The sequence below is a fragment of the Oryctolagus cuniculus genome, chromosome 18 (genome assembly GCF_964237555.1).
Source record: "Oryctolagus cuniculus chromosome 18, mOryCun1.1, whole genome shotgun sequence".
In the NCBI taxonomy this organism is placed as follows: domain Eukaryota; kingdom Metazoa; phylum Chordata; class Mammalia; order Lagomorpha; family Leporidae; genus Oryctolagus; species Oryctolagus cuniculus.
The window spans coordinates 9,628,594-9,650,255 of NC_091449.1; the positions used below are offsets into that span (position 1 = coordinate 9,628,594).

General features: G+C 44.2%; 2 pseudogenes; one reads left to right on the plus strand and one right to left on the minus strand.

Moving 5' to 3' along the window:
* Window positions 1-746: 746 nt before the first annotated feature.
* On the plus strand, window positions 747-3,468 carry LOC100355663 (acidic leucine-rich nuclear phosphoprotein 32 family member E-like; annotated as a pseudogene).
* An 11,271-nt stretch (window positions 3,469-14,739) lies between these two features.
* LOC138846400 (vomeronasal type-1 receptor 4-like) lies at window positions 14,740-15,657 on the minus strand (annotated as a pseudogene).
* Window positions 15,658-21,662: the final 6,005 nt, after the last annotated feature.

Genomic DNA, 21,662 nt, shown 5'->3' on the forward strand with positions numbered 1-21,662 from the left:
CTCTTGGGAAATTGTGTGGCATTTTCCTCACAAAATTAAAACTAGAGCTGACATTATCAGGCAGTCCAACAACTAGATAAATACCAAATAGAAGTGAAATTAATATATCAAGGATACATATGCACTCCCATGTTCAGTGCAGCACAATTCATAGGAGCCAGGATATGAGCACAACCTTAGGATCCATCAACAGGTGAAGGGTGAAAAAAATGTGCATAAAAGGAATTTTATTCATTCATAAAAAGGAAAAACTCCAGCAATTCATGACAAATGGATGAACCTACAGGATGTTGTGTTGGGTAAAAGAATCAAAGCACAGAAAGACAAAGACTGTACAATGTTGGATATAAAATACCAAAGTTAGTAAAATAAAGGAGACAGTGATTACCAGGAGCTGGGAGACAGAGGGTGAGAGATGGAGAGCTGTGACAGTGTAGAGTTATCAGATGAATAAATTCTGGATAGCTCTCTGAGCACCCATTGAAGGGGAAGAAACTGCGACTCTGTGTGTGTGTGCCGTTGTGTGTGTGCGTGTGAGTATGTGTGCATGCTTATATGTGCACATGTGGGTGTGTGGACAGGGAGATGGGGGCAGCTGAGTTAGAGTCCCAACCCCTTGGACTCCATTTGCCATTCTTTTCTTTCTCTTTCACACCTATCTGGTGGTAGTAGGTGTTTATATTTGCATTTCTTTTCATTCATTTCCAATTTAAAAAAAAAAAACTTAGGGTTGGGGTTATTGGGAAAGGCAGGAAAGGACAAAGGAGGAGAGTAGTCACAGAAGAGCAGGAGGAGGACATGAAGATGAAGAAGAGGAGTAACCTGGAGTTAAGGAACAGAGCCCCGGAGGAGGTGACAGAGTTAGTCCTTGATAACTGCCTTTGTGTCAATGGGGAAATTGAAGGTCTGAAAGATACTCTTAAAGAACTCGAGTTTCTGAGTATGGCTAATGTAGAACTCAGGTCTTTGGCCCAGCTTCCCAGCTTAAATAAACTTCAAAAGTTGGAACTTAATGACAATATAATTTCTGGAGGCTTGGAAGTCCTGGCAGAGAAATGCCGAAATCTTACCTACCTCAATCTTAGTGGAAACAAAATCAAAGATCTTAGTACAGTTGAAGCTCTACAAAATCTTAAAAATTTCAAAAGTCTTGACTTGTTTAACTGTGAGATCACAAGCCTGGAATGCAGGGTGTTGGTCCACCCAAACGAGGTTGGACTGGGTTCCAGGAAAGGTAGGTGCGCTGCTCCCCCGTTCCCAGCCTCCCTTGATCCCGGAGACAAGCAGACACAGCAGCGAGTCCAGTCAAGCAGGAACTCGTTTATTATTGCGCAGTAAGCCTCTTTTAAAGCAAAAAACCACAAAGCTGTAGCGGAGGGGAAGAGAAACCAGCCAATCGTTTCAAAGGTTACCCTATCATGCGCTCGGTTTCCATTGAGTCCACGCACTGACGTCATCTCTCCTGATGCCTGTGCCCAATCAAGTTTCCTTGTAAACAACTCGGACTCCGCCCGTCTAACATCCTCTCCGTGCCACCTTCTTGTCCAGCGCTGCGTAGATGGCGTCCGCCTCCTCATCGTCCTTCCCGGAGGGCCGCTGAAGCAGAGGCTGCCGCTGGACTCGGGTGGTGTCTCCGGGGACTGGGGTGCTGTCTCTGCCTTCATGGCTGAAGGGACCAGGTTTCCCCAGATGACAGCCTTCCTTCGATGTCGGGGATGGGGGAGGTGAACTGTGTCCTGGTCGCTAGGCGATCCGAGGACAGCGAGCAGGGGTCCGGGCCCTCCAAGTCCTCCACTCCCTGCAAACCGACCTCCGCAGCTCGCCTTCTCGCCTTCCCTACTGCCGAAGGAGCCCTCGGGCCGGCCCCCCTCGGCGGAGATGCTGCTTTGGCCAGTGCTGCGGGCTTCATAATGGCCCAGGCGGAGTGCCTCTAAGCAGCCTCGGGGTCCCCAGAACCACTTACACCCGGGGTCACACGCCGCCGGGGGGCCGCGCACCCAGACTGAGCTCCAGTCGACAGTGGACTCATTGAGGGGTCCTCTCCGCTGGCCTCGCCTGGTAGCCACCGCCCGCAGCACCTGCAGCTCCACGCGGCCAGGAGGATGGCGCTCCGCAGCCTTTCTTCTGTCAGGGCTGCCAGCCCCGGGGGGCTGCCCAGCTCCGCGGTGCAGCAGGTGCAGCAGGGGCCCAGGCACTAGGCGCCAGGCCCCGGCCCCCTCCAGCTGCCACTCAAAGGGCGCCAGCTCCAGGCCCGGTTCCAGCGCGGGGTCCATCCGGAGCCTTGAGCGTGTGCAGGCCCATGAGGGCAACAGCGAGACGCAGGCACGGCGCCATCGCCAGGCCATGGCCACGCCGCCCTCCCCAGGGCCGGTACCGCTACCTCCCCGTGAGCCGCGCCATGGCCACCCTCATGCCCCGCACTGGAAGATTACAGAGGAAGCATTTTTGCACTGCTGCAGCAAATCATGTACTTGGATTGGTTTGATCAGGAGGATAATGAAGCCCCAGACCCTGAAGAAGAGGACGATGAGGACGGTGATGAAGATGATGATGAGAAAGAAGATGAAGCTGGTCCACCTGAAGGATTTGAGGAAGAAGAGTAGGATGAGGATGAAGCAGGCTCAGAATTGGGAGAGGGAGAAGAAGTGGGCCTCTCATACTTAATGAAAGATGAAATTCAGGATGAAGATGATGATGACTATGTCGAAGAAGAGGAGGAGGAAGATGAAGAGTGTCTTCTAGGGGAGAAGAGGAAACGAGATGCTGAAGATGATGAAGAAGAAGAAGATGACTAGATCATTCTGAGACAGAGTCCCTAATGTTCCTGGGTGTGCAATGGAATGATCGCTTCTTCTGTTTCTCTGTGTACAATAGCTGTCCCTTCAGAAGAGAAAGTGTAACTTTTTACAGAAGTTTGGTTTTACTATTTTTGCCTTATCACTCCAAATAAGAGTACTAGTATATTAATGATCATATTGTATGTGGAGAATAATTTTCTGTGGCCCCCATTGTGAAATTCCCTAGCAATTTATTTAGAATCTTAATTTCTCTAATTTATGCTCACTCTATTAGTCATTTTTTAGCTCATAATTAAAACATGATCACTTTTACACAGGTGTAGTTTGGTGCATTTCATTCATAAGGTTTTAAAGTTATTTATAAATTAACTAAGATTACAGTCAGTTGTAATATGAAATAACAATAGTCACTAAAATAAGTTGGTTTTTTTAGAAGTGATCCAGAGATCTTTAGTTGAAGGAAATGACTTGTTTTCGGGCTAAGACATTTGGGTGCTTTTTTGTCACAAGAGTAACTTGGAAAGGAGGAGCAGAATAGTAAAGGTTCTATTCAGCAATCTAGTTCATGGGTTGTGTGGAGGTTCTGTTCAACAATGTAGTCCATGAGTTTTGTTGTGGCTGGTAAGTTTTTTTTTTATTTAAGGTCTTCCTTCCATTGGTTCACTCCCCAAATGGCTGCTATGACTGACGCTGCGCCCGTCTGAAGCCAGGAGCCAGGTACTTCCTCCCAGTCTGCCATGCGGGTGCAGAGGCCCAGGCACTTGGGCCATCTTTCACTGCCTTCCTGGGCCACAGCAGAGAGCTGATATGGAAGAGGAGCAACTGGGACTAGAACCTGGCACCCATATATGATGCCGGCACCGCAAGTGGAGGATTAACCAAGTGAGCCACGGCGCCGGCCCCAAGATTTTATCTTTGAAGGATGAGTCGCTCATACTAAGTCTACACTTGTGTGGTGAGCCCTTTACTCGGGCTGCAGATCACAACATGCCAATGCTTGGCCAGTTTTTGTTTCTAGCTGTGAGCATTCTTTTGCCTCCCAAAAATTCCATTATGATCACCTTTTCTCAATGTTTTGCTCCCTCCCTTTATCCCAAAATAAAGTAGGAAACTTGTGGAGATACCCAGGAAAACTTTTAGTTTTAAACCTCACCTCCCTTTTCAGGCCTGAGTTTTAAACAAGGAAAGGAAAAGAAATTGACTATTTTCTGAGACACAGATATTATTATTGATGTAATTTTATGCAACAAGCTCTGCTTACATTAATCTTTCTTGATTGACAACACCTCAGACTGCATTTCTTGGTTGATAACATGTGAAACTGTAATAGTAGGATGAAGAAAGAAAAGCAGAGGAGGCTTTTGGGAGCAATGTTAGTGTTCTTTAGAAGTCAGAAAATTGCCTGTTGATCATTATGAGATGTTCAAATGAAATTTTTAAGTTAGCTTCTCAAGTGATTTGAATATCACTCTGCAAAGTATTGATAGGACTGAATAGAACCTTTAATTATTTTTCCTGTAGTTTTAAAGCATTGTGGATATGGCATTTAATTGATATACAATAGGCAGCTGGAAAAATATTTTAAATTAAATGGATAGTAAATTGACTTGCTTTCAAGTGGATGTTCATTAAAAATTCAAAATTTTTGGGATAAGTGTGAGTGTTTGTTTCCTTGCATGGCGACTAAATAAAGTTTAATGAGTAGACAAGTCCATTTCCCTTTTTGTCACTGAGGCTCCATGTTCAAGACAGTTGCTTTTTTTAACTTCAATTATCTAAAAGTTTGTTTGAATATTTGTAAGTTTTTGAAGTTTCATCATATTAATTGAAATTATGCTTCAATACTGGGACACATTTAAATTACTGAGTATACTTTTTCTGCTGCTTTATTAGTTTAAAATGTATGCTTTATGTTTTAAAGTAAAAGTGAAGTTATTTGTGGAGAAACTAAAAAAGTTGCACAACTGACTGAAATAAAACACTTGGGATAAGTTTAGTGGGGGGATTGAACTCTTCCAAAAGACTTTCATATTTTCCTCCTAATTTTCAGAGTTGAAATGCCCTGTTTTAGTGTTTAACAATTCTCATTGAATACTATGCAGATTATAATTTTTTAAATGAAATCTACATATTGACTTTCTTATAAATCATCATATTGTGCAATCAAAATTAAGAGTTCTTTGGTTTGAAAACAACACCTAGAGTCTCCAGATAACTTTTAAGACTTAGTGGTTTTGTGGGTGGTATTTTTAGGCAACCAAGTAAGGGTGAGTTTTATATTTTGTAGACATTTTTGGTCCTACTTTAATTCTCTTTGTATGACAGTATGTAGGTAGTGTGTTAAGTTCCTCAAGAATCTCTCCTTAAAAATTTTGAAGTTAATACTTCTGTACAACTGTGTTTTGAATAAAGCCATGACAGTGTTAAAAACACAGTAAATACAGTACTCCTGGTCATTCTTCTATTGTTTCTACCCCATTTTTTCTGTGACTGCTGTAACTTAAAAGTTTTGAAATGGAATTGCTTTGTTATAAAAAAAATTCTGGATAGCTAAAGTAACATGGGATGAATACAGTTGATAATACTGTATTCTACCATTGAATTTTGCTGACATCATAGGTCTTACAAGCTCTCAGCATGCACACAAAGTTTTCTAGGTGAGTGTTAACATTAATTAACTTAGAGGAAGAACTCATTACAGTTGTGTATCAAAACATCCCAATATATTAGCTAAAAATGCAAGATTTTATTCATCAATTATATCACAATAAAGCTGAAAGGTTAATGAAAAATGGGCTAAATCCACCAAGCAAATGCAGAGAATGCAAGAGTCAAAAATAGCACATCCCAGCTATGTGCTGTCCATGGCATTCACACTGTAAATACAAAAGCACATATAGTCCTAAAGTGACTGACCAGGACATGATATTTGGGGCCAATATTAATTTGTGGACATTGGAGTATCCATATAAAAATAAGACAAACTGAACTTCAATACAAAGACAAATGTCTTCTGAATTAACTGGAATTAGGAAGGAAGAGAAAGTTTCAAAACAAAGAAAAAGAAGCTGTAAAACTACCAACCAAGTAACAGAAAGCAGGTGCACACAGTATAACATTGGACAGATCCAACATTTAGGGAACAGAATAGCTGGATATCATGAAATCCACTTTGGTAAAAATAAATTTGTAAATACTAAAAATAGAATTAATATTTAACATAAGCACACAAGAAATTATTTAAAAAAAAAGAAAGAAAATCCACCATTGCAGTAGGAGATTTAACCAAAGTCCTTCAGTAACCATGGAACCAGCAGACAGATGGCCAGACTTTAAAAACTCAAGCATGTGAATTCATTTGCTGCACCTAATACCTTGACCAACACACAAGTCACTGTCAAATACCTGACTCCCCTTCTCTGCTATCACATGCACCATGTAATCAACACAGCCATACAGCAAACACTGACGTGAATGAGAGCAAAGCTGAAGAATTGAACAAGTTATCTTAAATTATTATGCATAATTACAAAAATAAAAGAACATTTTATTTTAACACTATGTTCAGAAGGAAAGCATTTCATAGTAAGAACAAAGTGGAAAAATCTATTGTGAAATGCACTGTGGAAAAATAAAGTCAAAATGCCATTTTTCTAAAGACTAACAAAATTAAACACCCTCCAGAGAGATGGTTGCCTTCCTACACAGAAAACACCAATAATAGCAGACTTCAAATATTCAAAACATAACAACTAAGAATTTTCATATTTTAAAAATGACATCATGACTATGCTAATAAATGTGGAAGGTTGAGACACACTCGGAAACTCTCAGAAAACTTAACTCACTATAGAAACATGAGAGCTGTAGAAAGTCACAAACGTGCAAAGCTTCCCATGAAGAAACTGAGCAGCAGGAAAAAAAGCATTCCACGAGGAATTCCAGAGAATGCTTCAATGATGTGGGACAAAAACATCTATAAACACTTCCTAGGGAGAGAAAGGGAGCACTCTGTCAATCACAGTGCGGGAAAACCAAATAAACCTGGTATGAGAAGTATGATGATGAGGCCATCTAGTTCAGGAAGCAAATAAGAAACCACCCCAGAATTTGTTTGTAGGAATGAATCCAGCGCTCTCCAAATGGGGTCTAGCAATGACCAAGAGAATCACCCCGGGAAATGCTTAAGATTGATGTCACATGGCAGAAAGAAAGGCTTAACACTACATGATAAAATATCTACACATCAATATTAAACATGATCATTAAATACTGAAAGTTTTTGTGTTGAGATTGAATATAAATAAAACATCTGCTATCTCCTCTTCCTCATGCATTCGGAGAGGTCATCTTAGGAAGAATAAAATTTAAAACATTACAAAGGAATTAGCAGATTTTATTCTGAGCTGTTATAAGTTTTAAGACAGAAATTAATAGAATCATTGGTGAAATTACCCAAACAATTTGAGAAATTCTTTTTATTAAAGATTTATTTTCCTTATTTGAAAGGTAGAGTTCCAGAAAGAGAGTGACAGAGAGAGGCAGAGAGAGAGGTCTCCCATCAGCTGGCTCCCTCCCCAAATGACTGCAGCAGCTGAGGTTGGGCCAGGCTGAAGCCAGGAGCCAGGAGCTCCACCCTGTCTGTCTCCTACCCCAGTATAGGGTCTGCCAGAGGGACCCAAGCACTTAGGCCACCTTCAGCACCAACAGGGAGCTGGACCAGGAGGGGAGCAGCCAGGACTTAAACTAGCGCCATATGAGAAGAATCACACGCCCGCTCTGATTCGAGGAATTTTCAAGGTTACTGATCGCTAAGTCAATATATACACCATTTTAAAAAAAGAAAATATTTGAGTTCCTATAATTGATACTATTCAACACAACCATGATGAACGTCAGAATTCACAGATGAGAAAAAACGTAAAATCTCCAATTGGAAATGATGATATAAGATTATCTAAATACAAATCCCTTAAAATTAAAATGTGGATCCATTCAATTGATAGGGAAGTAACAAAATGGAATGATGAAACAACAGGACGGAACAGAATGGGAAGTAACAAGATGGATTTCCAGGTATAGGACTTGCAATGTAGTAAGGACCACTGAGGTGTTCAGAGCAAAGAGGAGCGCACAGTGGAAAAGCAAAGAACACTCGGTGCACACAGGACAGCGAGCGATCTGGAGAGCTTCAGAGACCCTCGGTGTAAAGAAGGAAGAGGTGAAAACAAATAGAGCGATGGACAGAGAAACAACACGGTACAGGAAAACAGTGTTAGCAGGACACATCTGAAAAAAAACAAAAACCCAGGGAGACCCTGGAACACACACAGAGCAGGGAGCGGGCAGGGGGAGAGGCCTCGCCACCCTCCCGCCCCAGGCTGGGGGTGCAGGGCCATTACCGGGGGCGTCCTGCACAGGCTGGGGCTGCCCTTCACTGACTGTGGATCAGGCCCGGGCCGGCGGGACGTCTCCTCCCGGTGGACACCGGTCACCTTGTCACTGCTGCCTCCACCACCCTGTTTATCGTCGTCACTTTGACGCCCCCGGGAGAGCCCCAAATCGCCCTCCCAGATGCACAATGAGTCTCCTGGGTGGCAATCGGGTCTTCCTCAGGGGCAGCGTGGAGTTGGCGCTTGGGGCTGCGTTTTCCCCAGCTGAGCAGCGTCAGAAAGTAAACTTCAGGATGACACATGTCATCAGAAGTTCGTCTCCACGCAGCTGGTGGCAATCATCGCAGTCTGTGACTTGGTGGAGCCCTGGAGCTGAGTCCGGAAAAATACATTCTCTCCTCCCCCAGCCGCCCTCGCACTGAGTTTCAGCTGAGGCTGGGCACCCACGGATTGCTGTGGACTCCACCTGTCTGTTAAAATGTGTGTGACTCCATGTAAGAATGACCTTCCTCCCAGAACCTTCCGGACCTTCCACCTAACAGGATGCAAACTACAGGAAGTGAGAAAATGAAATATATACATGCAAAGCAGCTTGGTTAATAGCACTCTTTCGATAATTGTGAACACCTCCACCTGCTCCTAAAATAAACATGCCCCTCTTTCTCCCAAGCTACTCATTCTGACATATTAGCCTTGGCTGATTTCCTATACATTTATTCAATTTCCAGCCCGCTGTCCTCCACAGAGGCTGCACCTGAGCTCAGAGGGAACAGCTCCATTTCAGAATTCAATACCCACACCCAGGTAAAAGTCACATGCTGGGGCCGGCGCTGTGGAGTAGCAAGTAAAGCCACCACAGGAAGTGCCGGCATCTCAGAGCATGGAGTCCCAGCTGTTCCACTTCTGATCCAGCCCTCTGCTATGGCCTGGTAAAATAGTGGAAGAAGGCCCAAGTCCTTGGACCTCTGTACCCACGTGGGAGAATGAAAGGAAGCTCCTGGCATTGGATCAGCACAGCTCCAGCCATTGCAGCCATCTGGGGAGTGAACCGTAGATGGAAGACCTCTCTCTTGCTCTCTTTCTCTCTCTCTCTCGCTGCCCCTATCTTTTTCTCTCTCTCTGTAACTTTGCCTTTCAATAAATAAATAAATCTTTTTTAAAAAAAAGTCATATGCCAAGGGTGGGGATATGACCCAGTGTCTCCGGCTGATTACACTTTACACATGTGTGCACACACACACACAGTTAAAGAGTTGCTTTTTAGGGATTCACAATTCAGGTTCATTCAGTGATGCATCTTCCCCACTAATTATCTCCAACATTCAAGGACTGTGTAAGGACACCAAATATTTTTCACATATTTTCAATGTGGCAAATGATGATGTTTGCCACTCAAATCACAGTATTGCATTTTCCCAAGCTAAACATCAGAAAATAAACTTCAGGATGACGTCATCAGAAGTTAGTCTCCACACAGCTGGTGGTAATCATGATTTCACTATGAGTTTCCTAATTTTATTATTCAAGACTTGATGTTTGACTTTACTTTTTTTTGAATATTTTATTTATTTATTTATTTGAAAGTCAGAGCTACACAGAGAGAGGAGAGGCGCAGAGAGAGAGAGAGAAGTCTTCCATCTGATGGTTCACTCCCCAATTGACCACAATGGCCAGCACTGTGCCACTCTGAATCCAGAAGCCAGAAGCTTTTCCAGGTCTCCCATGCAGGTGCAGATGCCCAAGGACTTGGGCCACCCTCTAATGCTATCCCAGACCACAGCAGAGAGCCAGATCAGAAGTGGAGTAGCCTGGTCTCAAATCACCGCCCATATAGGATGCCAGCACTTAAGGCCAGGGTGTTAACCCGCTGTGCCACAGCACCAGCCCGACTTTACTTTCTGTTACCAATTTTTGGTTTATTGTTTATGAATTTAGCTCTCTATCAATCCTATTTATGGCTTTTTGGGTAGTTACTGTGTTATTCATTTTTAAACATTTATGTATTCATTTGAAATGCAGAATGAAGGAGAGAGATATTTCATCTGCTGGTTTCTTCCCTAAATTGCCAAAATCACTGAGGTTGGTCCAGGCTGCAGCCAGGAGCCAGGAATTTCATATTTGTGAATTGCTTGGGCCCAAGTTCTTGGGTCATTCTCTGCTGTTTTCTCAGGCACCTTACAAGGAAGCTGCTTTGAAAGTTGGGTAACTGATACTGGTGAGGCACAAGCAGCGAGAGTGTGTGGTCTTCCTTCACTGGCTCATACCCCAAATGGAAACAGTGGCCACGGCTTGGGAGAAAGCAAGCTTCCTCTGGGTTCCCCACGTGGTTGCAGGGGTCCCAGGACATGGGACATATTCTGCTATTCTTCCCAGGCCCATTAGCAAGGAACTTTATTGGAAGTTGAGCACCCAGGATCGAATCGATCCTGCAGGCTGCCACTTACCTGCTCAGCCACAGGCCAGGCAAATCTTCCTACTTACTACTTATTGAGTATTATGATTAATGGTGAAATGCGTCTGTGACTTCAGAGTGGATTAAAACTATGTTTCTGCAAAACCTAATGAAGTAGGGCCGGCGCCGTGGCTCACTAGGCTAATCCTCCACCTTGCGGCGCCAGCACACCAGGTTCTAGTCCTGGTCGGGGCACCGGATTCTGTCCCGGTTGCCCCTCTTCCAGGCCAGCTCTCTGCTGTGGCCAGGGAGTGCAGTGGAGGATGGCACAAGTCCTTGGGCCCTGCACCCCATGAGATACCAGGATAAGCTCCTGGCTCCTGCCATCGGATCAGCGCGGTGCACCAGCCACAGCGCACCAGCCGTGGCGACCATTGGAGGGTGAACCAACGGCAAAGGAAGACCTTTCTCTCTGTCTCTCTCACTATCCACTCTGCCTGTCAAAATAAATAAATAAATAAACAAACAAAAAACCTAATGAAGTACAGGAAGGAAGGGATGGGTACTGGGTGGGTGGAGCCAGGAAGCGTTGGAAGTGTGGTTGGAAGTATAGAATGCATAACATCTGTTCTCTTCTGTAAGGCAGGTACCCATGATCCTAGTTGTAAAAATCCAAACAAGGTATGTAGAAGAAACATCCTGTTGGTGGCATTTTACTAGGATTTTACCATTTGTTTTGGAAGCACAGTGCATTCCGAACCTGCTTGAGCTGAATTCAAATTCTGCTGCTTTGGGGATGATCAGACGAGTGGCACCAGACACAATCAGGGAACCAATGTTCATGGGTTTCAGGGGGGCGGGGGAATAAGTCCGCAGATTTGCACTGCATGCGACCTGGTTCACTCATCACCTGTTGCCTGAGGAAGATAAGGCAGAAACCATTCAAAAAGCAAACCGCCTTTGCCTCCCAAAAAATACCTAAAGCACTGGCATAAAAAGTTATATATTCCAGAGGTATGGAGGTTTCTAGGTGTCAATACGACACGTGTGTGTGTGTGTGTGTGCGTGTGTGTCACAGAGTAATGCCCTGAAATGCAAACGCGGAAGGCCCAGGGCCACATGTGACTGTATTTGGAGATGAGGTCTTGACAGAAGGAAAGTGACGGCCGCCGTGAGGGGGGCTCTGGCCCCGTCAGAGTTCTGTTCCTCACGAGGAGGAGACCAGAACACCCCCTCCCCAGGGAGGGCACAGCAACAAGATGGCCGCCACAGACAGGGGGAGAGCGCTCCCATGGCCCGGCCATGCTGGCGCCCTCATCCCAGACGCCAGCCCCACGAGCCTGAGAAAATCAGTGTCTGCCCTCTTAGCCTCCAAGTCCACCAGCTTCTGTCAAAATGGCAGCCTGGGGAGAACCTGTGCATGTGCAGGGCACGCATGCAGGAAATTTCAGTGAGGTTACCCTCACCAAGGGATTTCCCATGAAGATTAGCTCTGTGTTGGGAATACCTGTGATTGTTCATGGTTTTTACCAAGCGCAGAGGTGGTCTCGGCAAACCCAGAGACAAACAGGCCTTCCTCGAGGCCTCAGCTGGGGGCCAGTAGCGGCCAAAGCCGGGTCTGACCATGACGTCACTGCTCTGCGTCCCTGGGGCGGAGCCTCTTGAGAGGCTCAGTGGCAGGAGCACCAGCCAACCCAGAAGTGGGATTTCACCTGCGCCCTCAGTGGCCTCAGCACTCTCTCAGCAGCTACTGTTGACAGATCACGCAGTCACAGCAACTGCGTGATTTCCTTTGCGAAATTAGGGGCCACTCAGTAGTGACATCTGGGACGAATGGGCATGAGCAGGTGACCTGGCACGGTGGTGGGGTCGTTAGTCTAGAGTAGACACCACGGGGCACAGCCAGGGAGGGGTGAGGGGTGAGGGCAGCTGTGCCGGTCTGGATCTGGGTGCTGAAGCCTGGGTGTGGCCACAGTGAACATTCATGGAGCAAGAGAAACTGACTAGTTCTCTGCTACTTTTAAAAAAAAAAAAAGTCAAGAAAATTTGTTGTGGGCCGGTGCTGTGGCAGAGCAGGTAAGGCTGCTGCCTACAACAGTGCCATCCCATATGGGCACTGGCTCAAGTCCCAGCTGCTCCACTTCTGATCCAGCTCCCTGCTAATAATGCACCTGGAAAAGCAACAGAAGATGGCCCGGGTCCTTGGGCCCCACACCCATATGGAATACCTGGAGACATCTAGGGAGGGAACCAGCAGATGGAAGATTCTCTCTCTCTGCCTCTGCCTCTCATTCTCTGTAACCAACTTTCAAATAAATAAATAAATCTTAAAAAGTGCATTTGAAAGAGAGGACATCCAATCATAAGACTTCAATTGAATTTTGAAATTCTAGGAAAAGAAAATTTCAAACTGTACTGATCAAGAAGATGAAACCATGATGTTCAGGAGGGCAGAGGAGGGGGGGAGAGCTATCTGCAGGCCATCAGTGCCTGCTCAGTGGGAGCAACATTTCCTGAGGGGAAATGGAACTTGGGGAGGACAGACAGCCAAGATGTAATGAAATAGTTTTCTGTGCTGAAGGTCAGTGAGGTGTATTTCCAAATGTCATCCTGATAAAGAGCAAATTTTAAAATCTCATGGACAAAATAGTTTCTGCATGGGAAGAGCCCCCTTCTGGTGTTAGATAATGTGTTTGAACCACAGAAAGCCAAAGAGAGGGGAAATGGGATCTCTTTTTTTTTTTTTTTTAAGCTGGTGATCTTTAGTTATAGGAAGAAGTTGACAATACATTGCTCATGTTGTCCATTCTCTTACTTTACACATGAAGGAACTAAGGCTAATGCTGGAAAGGCATTCCTCCAAGGTGTTAGAGCTACAATGTAGGATCCATGAAGATCAGCTCATTCAGTCGTTTCTTCTTTCTCTCCTGTCCAAAGTTGAGTTGATCTCCATTTCCTCCAAAATGCATTTATAAATCCATTCTCCAGATCCCATGAGCTACACCACACTATTGCAGTTGTTTTCACTTCTGGCTGCATACCCGAGTCATTTGGAGAAGGTTGATATAGGAAATGGGATCTCTTGAGGATTGCAGAACCTTGGACAGGTGAGGTGGAATTCCTTAGCCTTGGGAACAAAGATCTGTACAAAGGTTCAAGCTACAGTCACTAGTGTGCTGTCCCTGGGGAATGGAACTGAACAAGGAGGTAAGACAGAGAAATTAAGATGTAGAAGATGAAACAGGAAAAAACGATGTTGCTTGAAGATTTAGCAAAGTAAATATACCGTAAGCCAATGCACCATGCAGAATGGTAAAGAATCAGCCCCTGCTGACGAGTATTTAAATGAAGAGACACTTCTCAATGACATCCCAATGGATTGGATCCAAATAATAAATACATCAGCATAAGGAGGGGAGAGGATCATTATGAATGGATTTACACAGATGCTGGGAAGTCCCCCTGCATATTACTATATATTAAGGATTGACTCTCCCACAGTTTCCCACCCTCTTAATCACCTCTATTTTCATAGCATTATTCACAGACACAATTATCTTTCCTGCACCACAGACATTCTTGAGTGCTTTTTGTACTTCATTTTATCTTTAGGTCACTGGGGCACATCCAACCTCTAAGTGAGTTCCTGAAATATGCAAGGTAGGTGTTATTTATTGAATGGATAAGGGAAGACGTTATGATCAGGACAGTTTAACAGAAATATCAGGCAAGTCCAAATGTAATTTTATATTTTCTCTTTTTTTTGTTGTTGTTGTTTTTTTTTTTTTTTTTTTGGACAGGTAGAGTGAGGGAGACAGAGAGAAAGGTCTTCCTTTTGCCATTGGTTCACCCTCCAATGACCACCATGGCCGGCCAGCATGCTGCAGCCAGCCCATCACACTGATCTGAAGCCAGGAGCCAGGTGCTTCTCCTAGTCTCCCATGGGGTGCAGTGCCCAAGCACTTGGGCCATCCTCCACTGCACTCCCTGGCCACAGCAGAGAGCTGGCCTGGAAGAGGGGCAACCGGGACAGAATCCGGTGCCCCAACTGAGACTAGAACCTGGTGTGCCGGCACCACAGGTGGAGGATTAGCCTATTGAGCCGTGGTGCTGGCATAAATCTTGATGGAGAGTCCTCTTTTGAAGATGATGTCAATCAGCCACTGAAAGCTCGTGGACAACGGGTCATTCTCATATTTGAAAGGAAGGAAGTCAGTTTGAGAATAATTTTGTTATTTTTCATCAGAAAAAAAGGGGCAAAATGTCAGGTAGCATGTATGTAAAATTCCACCAATAACTTCAAATCTTGAGTTTTTCTCAGATGCAAAAAATCCATAAAGCATCAGTTGTTTGACAAATAAAAGAACACAAAGCAAAATACCAAAAAAAGGATTGTGTGGGTGGCTTTGATTTCTGGAGATGTCTTGGAAGAGAGACTAGAGGTGTGAATGTGCTGGGCCCTCGTGCGGTGTCTGTAGAGGATCCACACCATGTAGAGGCTGGACCAGATCATCAGTTCCAGGAACACTACATCATGAATCAAGATGATACTTATAAATGACCTTGATTCATGGTCTCCGAGCTTCCAGGTTTGACAATATGCATTAGCATATCCATGACCAACCACAGTGAAATTACCTTTAGCTCTTAAAGTTTCAATGACATGGATGTAGATCAGCATGTTGATGACCCAAAAAAAGAGTAAAGAGGGGAAAATCCACTTGGAGAGTTTAGATTTCAGCCACACCCACTTAGAATGACTGGGACTGACAGTGATGGCCTGATATACACTTAGAAGAAAGGTAGTACCTATGGAAAGACCTCAAATCACTCTAGTTACATACAGAAATGTTTGACAACCAATATCATCAAAGAAAGCTTTGATTCCAAAGGATGACATGAGTTCTCATATTGACCGGATGATAATGGTTGACATATTGACCACTATCAGGTGCATGAAAATTGAATCTATGGGCTTGTTCAGATGAGGCTCAATTAGGATGGTGTATGTGTGTATAATGAAGAGCAATGAGTTTGCCATGACACCAATAAAAAGCTGACATATTAGAATAAAGCTATAGGCTGGCGCTGTGGCTCACTAGGCTAATCCTCCGCCTTGCGGCGCTGGCACACCAGGTTCTAGTCCCAGTCGGGGTGCCGGATTCTGTACCAGTTGCCCCTCTTCCAGGCCAGCTTTCTGCTGTGGCCCCACATAGAAACACAAAGTGAAATATACTGTTTGAGTACTCGTTATAGCATTAAATCTCAATGTACAGCACATTAAGGACAGAGATCCTACATGAGGAGTAAGTGCACAGTGACTCCTGTTGTTGACTTTACCAATTGACACTCCTGTATATGGCATCAGAAATCTCCCTATGCTCCAGTCATGAGTTTCCAAGGCTATGGAAGCCCCTTGAGTTCTCCGACTCTTATCTTATTTAGACAAGGTCGTAGTCAAAGTGGAAGTTCTCTCCTCCCTTCAGAGAAAGGTACCTCCTTCTTTGAAGACCTGTTCTTTCCACTGGGATCTCACTCACAGAGATCTTTCATTTAGGTCTTTTTTTTTTTTTTTGCCAGAGTGTCTTGGCTTTCCATGCCTGAAATACTCTCATGGGCTTTTCAGCCAGATCCGAATGCCTTCAGGGCTGATTCTGAGGCCAGAGTGCTATTTAGAACATCTGCCATTCTATGAGTCTGCTGTGTATCTCGCTTCCCATGTTGGATCACTCTCCCCTTTATTCATTCTATCGCTTAGTATTAGCAGGTACTAGACTTGTTTATGTGCTCCCTTTGACTCTTAGTCCTTTCATTATGATCAATTGTGAACTGAAATTGATCACTTGGAATAGTGAGATGGCATTGGTACATGCCACCTTGATGGGATTGAATTGGAATCCCCTGGTATGTTTCTAACTACCATTTGGGGCAAGTCAGCTTGAGCATGTCCCAAATTATACATCTCTTCCCTCTCTTATTCCCACTCTTATGTTTAACAGGGATCACATTTCAGTTAATTTTCAACACTTAAGAATAACTGTGTGATAATTACAGAATTAAACCAGTCATATTAAGTAGAACAGACAAAAAAAAAACATTAACAGGGATAATGTATTAAGTTGTCCATTAGCAGTCAGGGCTATGCTGATCAAGTCACCATTTCTCATAGTATCCATTTCACTTCAACAGGTTTCCTTTTTGGTGTTCAGTCAGTTGTCACCGATCAGGGAGAACATATGATATTTGTCCCTTTGGGACTGGTTTAATTCACTCAGCATGATGTGTTCCAGATTCCTCCATTTTGTTGCAAATGACTGGATTTCATTGTTTTTTACTGTGGTATAGTATTCTAAAGAGTACATATCCCATAATTTCTTTATCCAGTCTACCATTGATGGGCATTTAGGTCGGTTCCAGGTCTTGGCTATTGTGAATTGTGCTGCAATAAACATTAGGGTGCAGACCGCTTTTTTGTTTGCCAATTTAAATTCCTTTGGGTAAATTCCAAGGAGTGGGATGGCTGGGTCGAACGGTAGGGTTATCTTCAGGTTTCTGAGGAATCTCCAGACTGACTTCCATAGTGGCTTGACCAGTTTGCATTCCCACCAACAGTGGGTTAGTGTCCCTTTTTCCCCACATCCTCGCCAGCATCTGTTGTTGGTAGATTTCTGAATGTGAGCCATTCTAACCGGGGTGAGGTGAAACCTCATTGTGGTTTTGATTTGCATTTCCCTGATTGCTAATGACCTTGAACATTTTTTCATGTGCCTGTTGGCCATTTGGATTTCCTCTTTTGAAAAATGTCTATTGAGGTCCTTGGCCCATCTCTTAAGTGGGTTGTTTGTTTTTTTTTTTTTTTCTGGATTTTCTTGATTTCTTTGTAGATTCTGGTTATTAACCCTTTATCTGTTGCATAGTTTGCAAATACTGTTTCCCATTCTGTCGGTTGTCTCTTCACTCTCCTGACTGTTTCTTTTGCAGTACAGAAACTTCTCAATTTGATGCAATCCCAATAGTTGACTTTGACTTTGACTGCCTGTGCCTCTCGGGTCTTTTCCAGAAACTCTATGCCTGTGGCAATATCTTGAAGGGTTTCTCCAATGTTCTCTAATAACTTGATGGTGTCAGGTCATAGATTTAGGTCTTTAATCCATGTTGAGTGGATTTTTGTGTAAGGTGTAAGGTAGGGGTCTTGCTTCATGCTTCTGCACATGGAAATCCAGTTTTCCCAGCACCATTTATTGAATAGACTGTCCTTGCTCCAGGAATTGGTTTTAGATCCTTGATCAAATATAAGTTGGCTGTAGATGTTTGGGTTGATTTCTGGTGTTTCAACTCTGTTCCATTGGTCTATCCATCTGTTTCTGTACCAGTACCATGCTGTTTTGATTACAACTGCCCTGTAGTATGTCCTTAAGTCTGGTATTGTGATGCCTCCAGCTTTGTTTTTGTTGTACAAGATTGCTTTCGCTATTCGACGTCTCTTTTGCCTCCATATGAATTTAGGCATCATTTTTTCTAGATCTGAGAAGAATGTTTTTGGTATCTTGGCTGGGATTGCATTGAATCTATACATTGCTAATGGGAGAATGGACATTTTGATTATGTTGATTCTTCCAATCCATGAGCATGGAAGATTTTTCCATTTTTTGATATCCTCTTCTATTTCTTTCCTTAAGATTTTGTAATTCTCATTGTAGAGATCTTTAACATCCTTGGTTAAGTTTATTCCAAGGTATTTGATTGTTTTTGTAGCTATTGTGAATGGGATTGATCTTAGCAGTTCTTTCTCTGCCATGGCATTGCTTGTGTATACAAAGGCTGTTGATTTTTGTGCATTGATTTTATATCCTGCCACTTTGCCAAACTCCTCTATGAGTTCCAGTAGTCTCTTAGTAGAGTTCTTTGGATCCTCTAAGTAAAGAATCATATCGTCTGCAAAGAGGGATAGTTTGACTTCTTCCTTCTTGATTTGTATTCCTTTGATTTCTTTTTCTTGTCTGATGGCTCTGGCTAAAACTTCCAGAACTATGTTAAATAGCAGTGGTGAGAGTGGGCATCCCTGTAGGTGCCAGATCTCAGTGAAAATGCTTCCAACTTTTCCCCATTCAATAGGATGCTTGCTGTGGGTTTTTCATAAATTGCTTTGATTATATTGAGGAATGTTCCTTCTATACCCAATTTGCTTAGAGTTTTCATCATGAAAGGGTGTTTAATTTTATCAAATGCTTTCTCTGCATCTATTGAGATAATCATATGGTTTTTCTTCTGCAGTCTGTTAATGTGGTGAATCACACTGATTGATTTGCGAATTTTGAACCATCCCTGCATACCAGGGATAAATCCCACTTGGACTGGGTGGATGATCTTTCTGATGTGTTGTTGTATTCTATTGGCCAGAATTTTATTGAGGATTTTTGCATCTATGTTCATCAGGGATATTGGTCTATAATTTTCTTTCAGTGCTGCTTCTTTCTCTGGCTTAGGGATTAAGGTGATGCTGGCTTCATAGAAAGGATTTGGGAGGATTCCATCTTTTTTTATTGTTCTGAATAGTTTGAGAAGAAATGGAATTACTTCTTCTTTAAATGCAGGTGCAGGAGCCCAAGCACTTGGGCCATCCTACTGCCCTCCCTGGCCACAGCAGAGAGCTGTGCTGGAAGAGGAGCAACAAGGACTAGAACCCAGTGCCACAGGCAGAGGATTAACCAAGTAAGCCATGGCATTGACCCCTAAACATTTATTTGAAAGGAAAAATGAGACAGAGAGACAGAGAGAGAAATACCTTCTATCTGATGGTTATTTCCCCAAATTGTCAAAATGCCTGAGGCTGGTCCACACTGAAGCCAGGAGCCAGGAATCCCATTTGTGAAACTGCTTGGGCCCAGGTGCTGCTTTCTTAGGCACCCCATAAGGAAGCTGCTTGGACTGTGGGGCAGCTGAAACTCCACTGGTGTGCTGGCTTACAAGCTGGAGGTTAACCTGCTGCACATTACTGGCCACTGTTCTACTTGTTCTAGTATCATTGTTTTCTTAAAGGTGCTCATTTGATCCTCACACTTATTTTCTTTTTTTTTTTTTTTTTTTTTTTTTTTTTTTTTTTTGACAGGCAGAGTGGACAGTGAGAGAGAGAGACAGAGAGAAAGGTCTTCCTTTGCCGTTGGTTCACCCTCCAATGGCCGCCGCGGCCGGCGCGCTGCGGCCGGCGCACCGCGCTGATCCGATGGCAGGAGCCAGGAGCCAGGTGCTTTTCCTGGTCTCCCATGGGGTGCAGGGCCCAAGCACCTGGGCCATCCTCCACTGCACTCCCTGGCCACAGCAGAGGGCTGGCCTGGAAGAAGGGCAACCGGGACAGAATCCGGCGCCCCGACCGGGACTAGAACCCGGTGTGCCGGCGCCGCTAGGCGGAGGATTAGCCTAGTGAGCCGCGGCGCCGGCCCCTCACACTTATTTTCATAATGGACTTTATAGGAAGGAATTTTCTGCTATTTAGAAATACTATTCTTAAGGTTGAATGTATATAGATAAGGTCTATGAGTACTCTTTCTTATTCAATTATTTATTTGGGGGCTGGCATGTTGTGTAGCAGATAAAGTTGATGCCTGTGGTGCCAGCATCCTCTATGGGTGCTTGTTTCTCCTGAATGTTCCACTTCCAGTCCAGCTCCCTGCTGATATAACTGGGAAAGCAGCAGAAAATGTCCCAAGTGCTTGAGCTCCTGCACCCACTTGGGAGATGTGGAAAAATCTCCTAGTTCCTGGCTTCAGAAAGGCAAGTCTCTGGCCATTGGGTTCATTTGGGGAGGGAACCAGCAGGTGGAACACCTCTCTGTCTCCCTCTGTCTCTCTGTAACTCTGCATTTCAAATAAATAAGTCTTTTTTAATTTTTTAAAGTTTTATGTATTTGAGTTACACAGAGAGAGGAGAGGTAGAGAGAGAGAGATCTTCCATCTGCTGGTTCACTCCCCAATTGGCTGCAATGGCCCAAGCTGCACCGATCCGAAGCCAGAAGCCAGGAGCTTCTTCCAGGTCTCCCACATGAGTGCAGGGGCCCAAGGACTCTGCCATCTTTTACTGCTTTCCTAGGCCATAGCAGAGAGCTGGATTGGAAGTGGAGCAGCCAGAACTCAAACTGGTGCCCATATGGGATGCCAGCGCTTCAGGCCAGGGCATTAACCTGCTGCACCACAGTGCCGGTCCCCTAAATAAGTCTTTTTAAAAAATGATTTACTTCTAGTCTTGTACTTATTATGACTGTACACAGATCCACGTGTCTAAATGAATTAAACACTTTTTTTTTGACAGGCAGAGTGGATAGTGAGAGAGAGAGAGAGAGAGAGAGAGAAAGGTCTTCCTTTTGCCGTTGGTTCACCCTCCAATGGCCACCATGGCTGGTGCGCTGCGGCCGGTGCACCACGCTGATCCGAAGGCAGGAGCCAGGTGCTTCGCCTGGTCTCCCAGGTGGGTGCAGGGCCCAAGCACTTGGGCCATCCTCCACTGCCTTCCCGATCCAGAGAAGAGAGCTGGCCTGGAAGAGGGGCAACCGGGACAGAATCCGGCGCCCCGACTGGGACTAGAACCCAGTGTGCCAGCACCGCTAGGTGGAGGATTAGCCTATTGAGCCATGGCCCCGGCCTGAATTAAACTCTTGATTCCTTAAACACTCGCTGTGTGTTCACTACACAGTTGCTTTTTCCAAGCACCTTGACTGTACTGGGTAAAGAAACATGAGGATTTTACATCCTTGTGGGAATTACTGTTCTATGCGGTAAGTCAAGGGTGTTAAATGTCTTACTCACATGTTTGACACCCCACTGTTGTTCTGGGTTGTATTTATGTTAATGAGTAAAGTACGCTGATAAGATTCCCACTTTGCTTTGCAATCTTTCCATTTTTAATCATTCTATTGATTTTATACCACTTATTAAAATCTTATAAATTTGCATATAGAAATACAAAATTTGTATTGAAGTAGCACCTTGACAGTAGGGACTCCACTTTGAAACACTTGAGACTCCATTCTGAGAAAGAACCCCCCCACCATGAGACTCTGGTCTGAAACTATGATCTAAAACAGAC